We start from the raw sequence: 13,147 nt of genomic DNA, 5'->3' as shown, positions 1-13,147 counted from the left end.
TTGGGAGACTTAATAATAGGGAAAAAGAAACAGAGGAAAAGCAATATGTCACCCGACATTGTCGTTCGGGTGACATAATAAGAACTGAGCAAAAACAATAAGTCTTCCCAAACTTCGTTTTATACCACATCTCCTTATTTTTACTTGGCGGATAGCTGTCTCATTGGCAATCATACCACATCTTATTTTTACTCTGCTAATAGTTCTCATTGGCAATCATACCACATCTCCTTATTTGTACTCTGGCGAATAGTTCTCATTGGCAATCATACCACATCTCCTTATTTTTACTCTGGCGAATAGTTTTCATTGGCAATCATACCACATCTCCTTATTTTTACTCTGTTTTATAGAGTTTATAATTCTATAATCTGTTTTATAGATTTGTAAAATTTCAAGCAATATTTATTTGAATAGGCCAGATATTTATTTGAATAGACCAGATGTTTACACAGGTGTTAATAGAGCTTCCTCTATAATGATTTACTTTCTTTATTATAGAAGTGCTACAGATTTGATTGACATCTTAAAATTGATAATTATAATTATTGTCACATCAACTGCTGAGAAGAGCCTACTTAAAAAGCTCTGAGCATCCTCGGAGGATGCTCCGAGCTTCCTCGTAAGAATAAATCTATAATCCCTAAATATTTTCCACTTTTGTTATATGGTATATTTATTGTATAAACTATATTATAAGTACTATTTTAATTACCAACAAAGAGCATAATAATTTTATTATTCATGTTAAAAATTCCATGCACAAAACAGTATCTGGAGGTACCCTGTAAAAACACGAAATTTGGAAAATCGTGACCATGGAAACTTACGACGAGAATCATAGTCATAAAATATAATGATTTTCCTATAATTTGCAAAAACAATTAGCCGTGTGTTATCCGTTAACTTAAACTTGTTAACTAGAAGACTTTTTGGACATTGGGCACCATACTAATTGGCAATCATACCACATCTCCTTATTTTTACTTTGGCGGATAGTTCTCATTGACAATCATACAACATCTCCTTTTTTTACTTTGGAAGATAGTTGTCTCATTGGAAATTATACCACATCTCCTTATTTTTACTTGGCTGATAGTTGTCTCATTGGCAATCATACCACATCGCCTTATTTTTAATATATGAGATCTTCTTATTTTTACTTTGGCGGATAGTTCTCATTGGCAATCATATCACATCTCCTTATTTTAACTCTGGCTAATAGTTCTCATTGGCAATCATACCACATCTCCTTATTTTTACTATAGCAGATCTTCTTATTTTTACTTTGGTGGATAGTTCTCATTGGCAATCATACCACATCTCCTTATTTTTACTCTGACGAATAGTTCTCATAGGCAATCATACCACATCTCCTTATTTTTACTTTGGAAGATTGTTGTCTCATTGGCAATTATACCACATATCCTTATTTTTACTTGGCGGATAATTGTCTCATTGGCAATCATACCACATCTCCTTATTTTAATTTTGGCCAATATTTGTCTCATTGGTAATCATACCACATCTCCTTATTTTTACTTTGGTGGATAGTTCTCATTGGCAATCATACCACATCTCCTTATTTTTACTTTGGCAGATAGTTCTCATTGGCAATCATACCACATCTCCTTATTTTTACTACAGCAGATCTTCTTATTTTTACTTTGGTGGATAGTTCTCATAGGCAATCATACCACATCTCCTTATTTTTACTTTGGCAGATAGTTCTCATTGGCAATCATACCACATCTCCTTATTTTTACTTTGGCAGATAGTTCTCATTGGCAATCAAATCACATCTCCTTATTTTTACTTTTGCAGATAGTTCTCATTGGCAATCATACCACATCTCCTTATTTTTACTTTGGCAGATAGTTCTCATTGGCAATCATACCACATCTCCTTATTTTTACTTTGGCAGATAGTTCTCATTGGCAATCATACCACATCTCCTTATTTTTACTTTGGCAGATAGTTCTCATTGGCAATCATACCACATCTCCTTATTTTTACTTTGGTGGATAGTTCTCATTGGCAATCATACCACATCTCCTTATTTTTACTTTGGCGGATAGTTTTCATTGGCAATCATACCTTATCTCCTTATTTTTACTCTGGCGAATAGTTCTCGTTGGCAATCATACCACATCTCCTTATTTTTACTATAGCAGATCTTCTTATTTTTACTTTGCCGGATAGATCTCATTGGCAATCATACCACATCCCCTTATTTTTACTATAGCAGATCTTCTTATTTTTACTCTGACGAATAGTTCTCATAGGCAATCATACCACATCTCCTTATTTTTACTTTGTAAGATAGTTTTCTCATTGGCAATCATACCACATCTCCTTATTTTTACTTGGCAGATAGTTGTCTCATTGGCAATCATACCACATCTCCTTATTTTAATTTTGGCCAATATTTGTCTCATTGGCAATAATACCACATCTCCTTATTTTTACTTTGGTGGATAGTTCTCATTGGCAATCATACCACATATCCTTATTTTTACTTTGGTGGATAGTTCTTATTGGCAATTATACCACATCTCCTTATTTTTACTTTGGCAGATAGTTCTCATTGGCAATCATACCACATCTCCTTATTTTCACTTGGCGGATAGTTGTCTCATTGGCAATTATACCACATCTCCTTATTTTTACTTGGTGGATAGTTGTCTCATTAGCAATTATACTACATCTCCTTATTTTTACTTTGGAAGATTGTTGTCTCATTGGCAATTATACCACATCACCTTATTTTTACTTTGGCAGATAGTTGTCTCACTGGCAATCATACAACATCACTTTATTTTTACTTTGACAGATAGATGTCTCTTTGGCAATTATACCACATCACCTTATTTTTACTTTGGCAGATAGTTGTCTCACTGGCAATCATACCACATCTCTTTATTTTTACTTTGGAAGATAGTCTCATTGGCAATCATACCACATCTCCTTATTTTTACTTTGGTGGATAGTTGTCTCATTGGCAATCATACTACATCTCTTTATTTTTACTTTGGTGGATAGTTGTCTCATTGGCAATCATACTACATCTCTTTATTTTTATATCAAATGATAATACCAACTAACAAATACTAAAAACTTTGCATTTATATGATTTTTAAAGATTTGTAAAATATGTAAAATCATACCACATCTCCTTATTTTTATATAACCATGAAATATTAACATTGACGAATGAACCATGAAAATAAGGTAAAGGTCATATAAACCATTCGGAAAGACAAACATGATTTCCTTACAAGCATATCATAAACCAAAATACAGCTGATCTATTGCTTATAGCATCTGAGAACCTGACCAAACCACAAACACTTAACACTGACCAATGAAAATAAGATCAAGGTCTGAAAATCCTAACAGACAAACATGTTCACCAAACAAGCATTCCATACACCAAATATAGCTGACCTATATATTGCTTATGGTATCTGAGATATGGACTTCATCATGAAATTTTAACCTTGATCACTGATCCATGAAATGAAGTCCTGGTCAGGTGAATGCAGTGTGACAGACATGTAGACCTTGCAGGAAAAAATGGTACAATTGGTCATTCAAGGGTAATAACTCCTATAAGTAGTTGTAGGCCAATTTTGATCGATTCAAGTGAACAGTAGGTGGATGTAAACATTCTGAACATTTCTGCCTGTCAGAATTTCTCGACCTATAGCAGTTTTCAAGATAATAGACAAAACTTGCATTCTACCCATAAACTCCATTTTGAGCCATGTCAGCCATGTTGGTTGGCAGGGGGAAAGGTCATACGAATGCACTTTTTAATTATCACCATCATGCATAAAATTTTACTTGATTACTTTAATAATAAAATTGTTAAGTCTTTCTGTCTAAAATTACCACCACACATCAAATTTGAATAAAAGTCCCCACCCTCCCACCCCTGCCACTCCCATTCAAATAATTCTGGAAAAGCCCTGAGCAATTTCATTGGATGACGCTTTTAAATCAAGTATAAACCTTTTTTTTTAAATCTGATAATAAAGGGATTTCTCATTATAAATGTTTAACCAGATGGATATATATCATATATAGTTTACAAATAATGTACACTTACCTATGATAAAAACTTGACTGGACAAGGATAATGACTGGACGAGGGTCACATTGACTGGACAAGGATCACATTGACTGGACAAGGGTCTAATAAATATCAATAATAGATGTTCAATATGGAAATATAAATGTTTGCATTAAAGTAGAAATAATAACATGTAATAAAGACTCTTTGAATACCATTTTGACATCTCTCATTGATTGGTTTCTGTCTGATTGACATAGACCTCCTAGGATTCTGACAAAGGACTATTGAATCGTCATTATTTATGTAGCAATATAATTTCTTCTCACTGTTTATTGCTACATAATTATTGTTTTTAGTCTTCATGATAAAATAGAGAAAGGAAATGACATCAAATTTTATTATTTTTAAACATTTGCTATAAAATGATATGATGATATGCATGCTTAGTTGATACAATATTTTATGATCCTTATGCATCTTTATATTCATCAGTTTTGAAAATGATGAGTCCAGACCGATTTTCATGAATCCATGACTCATTGACAGCCTTATTGAGAACACTATCTCCCATCTTTCATTCATACAGCTGATTTCTTAGTTAACAACTCTATTGTTATATACAATTTATATTATAATGATTGATGGACGTTAAGCAACCAACAATCAATCAATTGTAATGATTGCAATGTTTTATTAGCTTTTTACTCTTAAATGAAATTAAATATGTAATAACTTCATGTTATTTTTGTATAGAAGTTACAGAGTGAAAAATGTTAATCCTGTTAAAAAAGAATTAAAAAGCACTGGACTGGTGTAATGCTACTTACTAGAATGAACCATGCAGCTAGTTCTTGATTATCTCCCCTTTTAGAATTTTAATATTCACATGAACATTGTAAATCATCTGATAAACTAAATTATTAATCGTTCCAATCCAATTTGACTATTATGTTCACTTACCTATAGTAATAAATTGACTGGACTTGAATAGATGAATACAAATAGATCTTCAAACTGAAAGTATAAAATAGCTCAACTTCAGTTTACATCACATCTGTTTAAATATTTGTTAACTTTCTCTGAATTTTTATATAATTGTCATTAAATGAAAAAAAAAAGAGGTCTAAACCTTTCATAGTTCCATACAAAGCTCAGTGTAAGAGTTTTTAAAATTAATTCATAATAGTTTGAAATAAATGGGGAATGTGTCCATGGGACACAGCTGATGCCCCCGCTTGCATATAATGTTATGAAGGGACATAAGTCGGAATGCACTTTCTATTTGACCCCACCATGCATAAATTTTTAATTGGATATTTCCTTTAAATGTTCAAGCAATCTTTCTTAGAATAACCACCACCCATCAAATTTAAATAAAAGTGCCTTCCGACCCCCCCCCCCCCCCCCCCCCCCCCATACAATTAATTCTGGAAAAGCCCTAATAAGCATTGTGCATAAGTTTCATAACATTTGGTTGAGTTTAACTAAAGTTATAGAACGGAATAAAAATTTCAGCAATTTTTCCATTTGTAAAGGGGCATAACTCTAGAACAGAAAAAGTGATGCCATCAAAATTCAAACTTGATCTGTGTTTTGTGGTAATAAACGAATGGAAAACAACTGTCATATTCCTGACTTGGTACATGAAAGCCTGTTATTAGCCAGACTATTCTCTAATGGAGTCATTTTGGTCATGCCGCTCAAATGTTAATAGTCAAACTTTTTAATCTGAATTTCCACTTTATAAGGGTTAATTTTATTTTTGTTTTTCACAAAGGGGGAACTTTGTCTACATCTCATACCCTGGCTACAAATGTGGTATGTTTACCTGAAAGACAATAAACATATCACTGCTTATTAATTCCTTTTCAGTCTAAACTCCTCAGATTTATCTCAAGAATGCCTTACGTTACAGTTTTTTTATTTACAAATCTTCCTCAAGCTGCTGTGTTTAGTGCACATTTTGAATAAGCATATGACAATTTTGACAAATCAAAAGTCAATGCTCCACCAGTCAACGTCTTCTACATATGTTAAAACTTTTTTTTTAAACTAGATACCCTAATGATGATTGTGGACAAGTTTGGTTAAATTTGTCTTAGTAGTTTCAGAGGAGAAGATTTTTGTAAAAGATTACAAAAATTTACGAAAAATGGTTAAAAATTGAATATAAAGGGCAATAACTCCTTAAAGGGAAAATTCGTGATTTTTTACTTATCATCTTATTATGTTCATAATACCATAAAAAACATATTCACCAAGTTTTATCTGGATATGAAAACTAATAAAGAAGAAAATTGGGAATTATTAATTTTATTTATTCGAACTTCCTGACTTCTGTGACGTAGTTTAAGTCTTTTTGCATGCCAGGAGTGGAATTAATCTCATTTAAGTCTTGTTCGTTGATCATCTAATAACGCGATTTAAAGCGCATCGACGACTTTTGGCGTAGCTATTAACCAACTAATAATTAAGAAAGTAAAGTGATCAGCCGTGCAACTTTTAAAAATAAAATGTACGATTTATATTTTAGGGATTTCTGATATGATTATAGTCATTATAGTAATAAAAGTAAATCATACAATAGAATATTTTTATGAATTTTTTCCCGACGGATATTTTCAACAAACATATTTAACTGATAGTGTATTAAAAATGCATGTTTGTATTCTCACCTTTTACTTCAGTCTAGCAAACATTTTCCGCTAGTACCGTGTAAATACAATGTGTATTGTACTGTGACACTTAGTGACTACCTGTTGAATGCGTGGTTAAAATCAAGGTATTTAAAGGTTTGCATTCTGTAATTCTAATCTTTTGATCTTCACTCAGTGAATTTTAGCCGTCACGGTTCACCGTTCCAGGTGTGAACATCATTTCGTATGAATGATAAACGGGAGTGATAGTTTGAGACAGAAAATTAAAAAAAATATAATTATTTTGACGGAGTAATATGGTGGCACAATAACTGGATAGCCGTGGTATATTTTTATATTTTCCGTAAGCTCAGTTTAAAATGAATTATGACTGCTGAATATTTTTGTAACAATGAAATACTGAATTAATTTAATTGAATAAATAATAATGGCATTCTAAACACGAGTGTATGAACTAAAAATTGTACTATTTTAAATTAGAATCAGTAACCTTGAATATTTGAAATAGATAATTACCAATTGCAATTATTTAATTTGGTCCATCCAAAGCGATCTTTATTTACATATTCAGGAATTAATGTCCTTATCAAAATATTTTAAATCTCACAACGTATAAATACTTCAGCCATTTGAAGAAAGATAATTAAAAAGTTGACAAGAAATTTAAGGTCAACTTTGTCTTATTGGAATGAGATCGAATAATTAAGAACAAAAATTATTTTGAGAAATGTGGGTTTGAGACAGAAAAAAATAATTATTTGGGGAGGAATATGGTGGCAAAATACCTGAATCGCCGTTATATATATTTTTTATATTTTGCGTTAGCTCAGTTTTTAAATAGATGGGTGAGTATTTTGTTGTAACATCGGAATTCTGAATAACTTTCAATGAAATAATTTTATAAATAAAAATGGCCCACGAAAACAAGCGTATAAACCAAAAACTGTGCTATTTTGAATTATGATCGGTAACCTTGAATATTTAAATGTGCAGAGAAAATTATCAGTTACATTAATATAATTTGGTCCGTCCAAAGCGATCTACATTTACCTAATCGGGAATGTCCTTATTAAAATATTCTACATCTCACAACAAATACTTTAGCTATTTGACCAATGATGTTTAAAATTTTTTACAGAATCAATCTAACGTCAACTTGCCTTTATTGAATGGAGACAGACCGGCGGAATCAATGTTCAATGTGCTTTATATCTTGTACCTTTGTAAGACTTATCATTCATTCATAAACCATGTCTATACCGCAGACATATATATACATATAATTATATGTCTGTCTTAACTGACAAGAATACTCCTGGTTTTACACTAGTAATTTGTTGGGGCGCTTTATAGCTTAATTGCTGTTCGGTGTGAGCCAAGGTTCCGTGTTGAAGACCGTACTTTGACCTATAATGGTTTACTTTTATAAATTGTGACTTGGATGGAGAGTTGTCTCCTTTGCACTCATACCACATCTTCTTATATCTATAAGCAGTATTATCTTTAAATTTCTGTGATTTAATACCAAGAAAGAAAAAAATCCCGAAATTAATTTGATACTTTGATACTCAATATTTTTCCTGGAAAATATTCACATCCTCATTCGGTCTGAAAATAAGATAAGAAACTGGTATACAGAACATGCAGAAGTGTGAATGTCATAAAACCTTGTTATATCAGAAACCATTATAAATGTGAACCTGTATACGTAAGACCTCATGGGACGATGTACCTAACCACATACAGGTAATATACAAGTAGCTCTGTTATACCCGGAAATGTCAAGGTTAATCACTACCGATACAGAATGTACCAATGCAAAGTAAATTCTGATGATTGTGAAGCATGACCATTCATGATTTTAGAGGAGTATTAGGTGGGGGATTGTCGGAACGATTTAAATTCTGACTAGATTTTTTCTCAAATTAAATCACTGAACTAAAAAAAAAAGAAAGGAGAAAACTACGTCCAAGAACAGAATTCTTCTTGTAAATTCATAAATACAACGTTCTTATTTTGTAACTTTCGATAGACTTGACCTCCAACCCCCCCCCCCCCCCCCCTCCTCAAACCTGGGAACATTATATCTAACAATGTTTATGTTCCTGCCCAAATCAAAAAAAAAAAGAAGAAGAAAAAAAAAAGAAAGAGATGAACCACTAGAGATGAACGGTAAGTCACATCAGATTCAGATATTTATATAGTTGATTGTCGTTAACTAGAGATGTATAGTTACATGTCTCTGCGTTAACTGATAAGAATAACAGGAAAGTATAAACTTGAAATAGATTTATGATGAATAATATGCAACTGCGGCACCCCTTTTTATCAAAGCGTACATGCATGTATTTTAATGACTGTCCGTTATTTCGATCATAATGACAATTGTACGTGAAACCCTATAGTTGGTGAGACTTTTTTTTTTACCAGATATGCCACTTTTCATATTTATATTTTCTCTTATATTACTCTTATTTAATATTTTATGCATAAGTGCAATAGTGGGAATGGTTTATTCCCCCACAAGCTAACGTAATAAATTAATCAACCCTCAAGCTGATCAGACGTTAATACAAACTACTATCAGTCTATCCGTAGTGAAGTTTCTTTATTTCTTCAAATAAACTTTTGGGGATCATTAGTGTACGTCCAGTGGCATATATATTACATGCATGTCAGAACAGGAAAATTGGCATAAGGTTCTATTAGAACCATGTTCACATTAATATACATTATACCCAACAATTGTGATGATGACGAATTTCTTCAACTGTTCGAGAACAATCTTATTGAAATATAAATCTGTGATTTTACTATGTTCATAACTTCGATGAACCAAAGCAAGTTAGATATCGTCCTGTATTTAAATCAAATTGGTTCTAGATGTTCTTTCTTATATTCAATATACAATTTTAAATTACGACTATCTATAGTTCCGTAACTTTCTATCTAGGCGTATAAACCAATGATCGACAAGTGCGTATTTTTTAAATCAATAGTTTTTCATGTTTCAAAATGTCCATCATTATTGACAACGAGTATATACTTACATTTTCCCCAATTTACCCTTGGAAAAATATGTAAATAGATTTTTATTTTATCAAATCTTTTTTTGGAATTATTTAGATTTTCATAAATATCATTCTTTACACTAGAAATGTTATTTATAAACAAGCGTATGAGTTTAGTAATGACTAGTATATCACTATCGGACACGCAAGACAAAGATGTATATTACACCTGATAGTTTTAAAATGGAAAGTTACAAGTTATCGGCCGTGTACACTAATCAATACCCTCAGAAGTGAAGCGATGCATGAACATGCTTTATGTAATTGTGTAATAAGAGTTTTTAAACCCGACAGGAAATCGCTTGAATACCTGGACGTGTCACCTCACAATACCTCAGGGAATAATTCCTTTAGCCATGCTGGTGATCAGATAAGAGAAGGTCCGAATTTATTTAAATAAGTTTATTACATAAAAGAATTATGAACAAATTAGATTTTCGAAAACGATTTTACACGGAACACTTATTTATGACTTTGAACTTTGACTTTTTAACTAATTCCAATATAAATTTCTTGTTTCAAAAACTTCGTAAAGAAAATACAGTTTTAAAACGACAGACCATAGTTATTTAAAAAAATAATTACATTTTCCGTATCAAGTTAGTTAGTCGGATAAATGCGACTACTTTAGGTTACTGCTGGTTTTGGTCCTTTGTGGTTTATAGATATATATCGGGTTTCTAAACCGAGAAGATGTCAAAATGGCCGCACACAGAGAATTGATACTCTAAATTTAAAATCGATGGTGATCTCTTATCTAGCAGAATAAAACTTTAATATTTATGAATTTGTGCTTTTTTATACAGAATGGACATAATATCAATTTTTTATTTTTTTGCGAAGTTTCCCTTTAAGGGGTCGACTGACCATTTTGGTCAAGTTGACTTATTTGTAGATCTTACTTTGCTGAACATTATTGCTGTTTACAGTTTATCTCTATCTATTATCATATTCAAGATAATAACCAAAAACGGCAAAATTTCCTTAAAATTACCAATTCAGGGGCAGCAACCCAACAACAGGTTGTTCGATTCATCTGAAAATTTCAGGGCAGACAGTTCTTGACCTGATAAACAATTTTACCCATTCAGATTTGCTCTAAATGCTTTGGTTTCAGAGATATAAGCCAAAATCTACATTTTACCCCTATGTTCTATTTTTAGCCATGGCGGCCATCTTGGTTATTTGGCCGGGTCACCGGACATATTTTTTAAACTAGATACCCCAATGATGATTGTGGCCAAGTTTGGTTTAATTTGGCCAAGTAGTTTCCGAGGAGAAGATTTTTGTAAAAGTTAACGACGACGGATGACGACAACGACGGACGCCAAGTGATGAGAAAAGCTCACTTGGCCCTTTGAGCCAGGTGAGCTAATAAAACAAACATATATTTGATTTATTTTATTAAATACTGTGTATAATGCTGCTTTCAAAACAAGGCTCACCCACTTTGTATTATGCAGCAAACTCTGAATTTGTAAGGTATACTCGGGCTAGCAGGTAGTTTTGATGGGATAGCAGCTCTTTAAACAGGGCTAGTAAAATACTGCTACCAATAAGTCCTGGGCTAGTGAGCTGTAACAAAATTTTTTAACCCCTGGAACGTGTAGGGTGCGAAAGTGTATTGGGCGCTAACGGACCTGATACCTGGTGGCCTTGGGTTGACTTGTATATTTTGGTTGGGTTGTCTCTTTGACACATTCCCCGTTTCCATTCTTATTCTATACATGTAGCTGTCAAATATACTTTTATAAAAGAGACAAAAGACCAAGTTTTGGAATATGTAACTTCTCTCTGAAAAAACGGGTTAATCATACAAAAATGTACAATACCCAGCTGATATCTGAAACTACAACATTTGTATCAAGGCTGCATGTAGGTGAAAAAGTTAACTCGTGACAGACAAGGCTTCCGTGCTCATACCGTAAAAAACACACGCCATAACATTCCTTAAAACTGTTCCTTTATTTTTAGTAACAGCGGTATAATAGCTTATTGTAGAATAACATCTTTCCAAATTAAAAAAAAAGCTCCATATTATGATCTATGCCAGGAAGTTACCATAATGCCATAGAAAGACATCTATAGCCGCTGCTTATTTTTGCGTTATAGTATTCAGATATAAAATTGAGAATGGAAATGGGGAATGTGTCAAAGAGACAACAACCCGACCATAGAGCAGACAACAGCTGAAGGCCACCAATAGGTCTTCAATGCAGAGAGAAACTTCCGCACCCGGAGGCGTCCTTCAGCTGGCCCCTAAACAAATATGTATACTAGTTCACTGATAATTGACGTCATACTAAACTCCAAATTATACACAAGAAACTAAAATTAAAAATGATACAAGACTAACAAAGGCCAGAGGCTCCTGACTTGGGACAGGTGCAAAAATACGGCGGGGTTAAACATGTTTTTTGAGATCTCAACCCTCCCCCTATACCTCTAGCCAATGTAGAAAAAACAAACGCACAACAGTACGCACAGTAAAAATTTTGTCTACATGATTTATTTTCTTATGCTTGATATGTTCAGTACAGTATACATTTTGTCTTATACATGTATCTACAGTATATCCTGTTTTATTTTAGAAAATGAACAATGTCGCTCTCATGAAAGAAATTTAAGCATGTTTGACTTTGCAGCATATATAGACTCTTATAAATAAGTATCACATAACTCTTTCAAATCCTGCAATCAAAATACCAGGACCCTTCCTCATGCAGTGTATAACTAAGTTCAGGTACATGTATGCTTTGATTATTAAATGCAAAGTAAACTGGAAAATTCTGTTTAAAAAATCAGACGACATGAACATTTATATATACGACCGTTTATATACATATAATTCTTAAGAAATAAGAGAAACATAATCTATTTGTAACTTGCAACTCGACCTTCGTAACTCGCAACTCGACCCTTCGTAACTTGCAACTCGACCTTTGTAACTCGCAACGACCTTCGTAACTCGCAACTCGACCTTCGTAACTCGCAACTCAACCTTTGTAACTGGCAACTCGACTTTCGTAACTCGCAACTCGACCTTCTTAACTCGCAACTCGACCTTCGTAACTCGCAACTCGACCTTCGTAACTCGCAACTCGACATTCTTAAATCGCAACTGGACTTTCGTAACTCACAACTCGACTTTCGTAACTTACAACTCGACTTTTGAGTTTTGTAACTCGCAACTTGCAACTCGACAATAAGAACCCCTCTCCCGGAGGAAAGTTATGGTAGCAACTATAAACAAATCGAGCTGCTCGTCTCTGTACCTGCTCTATGTCACGTATGATGGTAATTTGGTGAGGATCCCATACTGGGAAAGCATATTGCAGAGT

General features: G+C 33.1%; 1 protein-coding gene across 6 annotated transcripts in view; it reads right to left on the bottom strand.

Annotated features, from left to right (window-relative positions):
• LOC127731874 (ankyrin repeat domain-containing protein 50-like) overlaps positions 1-13,147 on the bottom strand; it is a 109,447-nt gene that overhangs the window by 84,951 nt on the left and 11,349 nt on the right. For 4 of the 6 annotated variants that reach the window (XR_007995860.1, XR_007995864.1, XR_007995863.1 and 1 more), the window contains exons 2-3: positions 5,039-5,092; positions 4,112-4,197 (exon numbers count right to left, since the gene is read on the bottom strand). The gene's annotated coding sequence lies outside the window, so the exon portion shown is untranslated. The remainder of the gene's footprint in view (positions 1-4,111; positions 4,198-5,038; positions 5,093-13,147) is intronic. The other 2 variants (XR_007995859.1, XR_007995862.1) reach the window with 1 other exon arrangement.

The sequence above is a fragment of the Mytilus californianus genome, unplaced genomic scaffold (genome assembly GCF_021869535.1).
Source record: "Mytilus californianus isolate M0D057914Y unplaced genomic scaffold, xbMytCali1.0.p SCAF_21, whole genome shotgun sequence".
In the NCBI taxonomy this organism is placed as follows: domain Eukaryota; kingdom Metazoa; phylum Mollusca; class Bivalvia; order Mytilida; family Mytilidae; genus Mytilus; species Mytilus californianus.
This window is presented reverse-complemented; position numbering and strand designations above follow the sequence as displayed.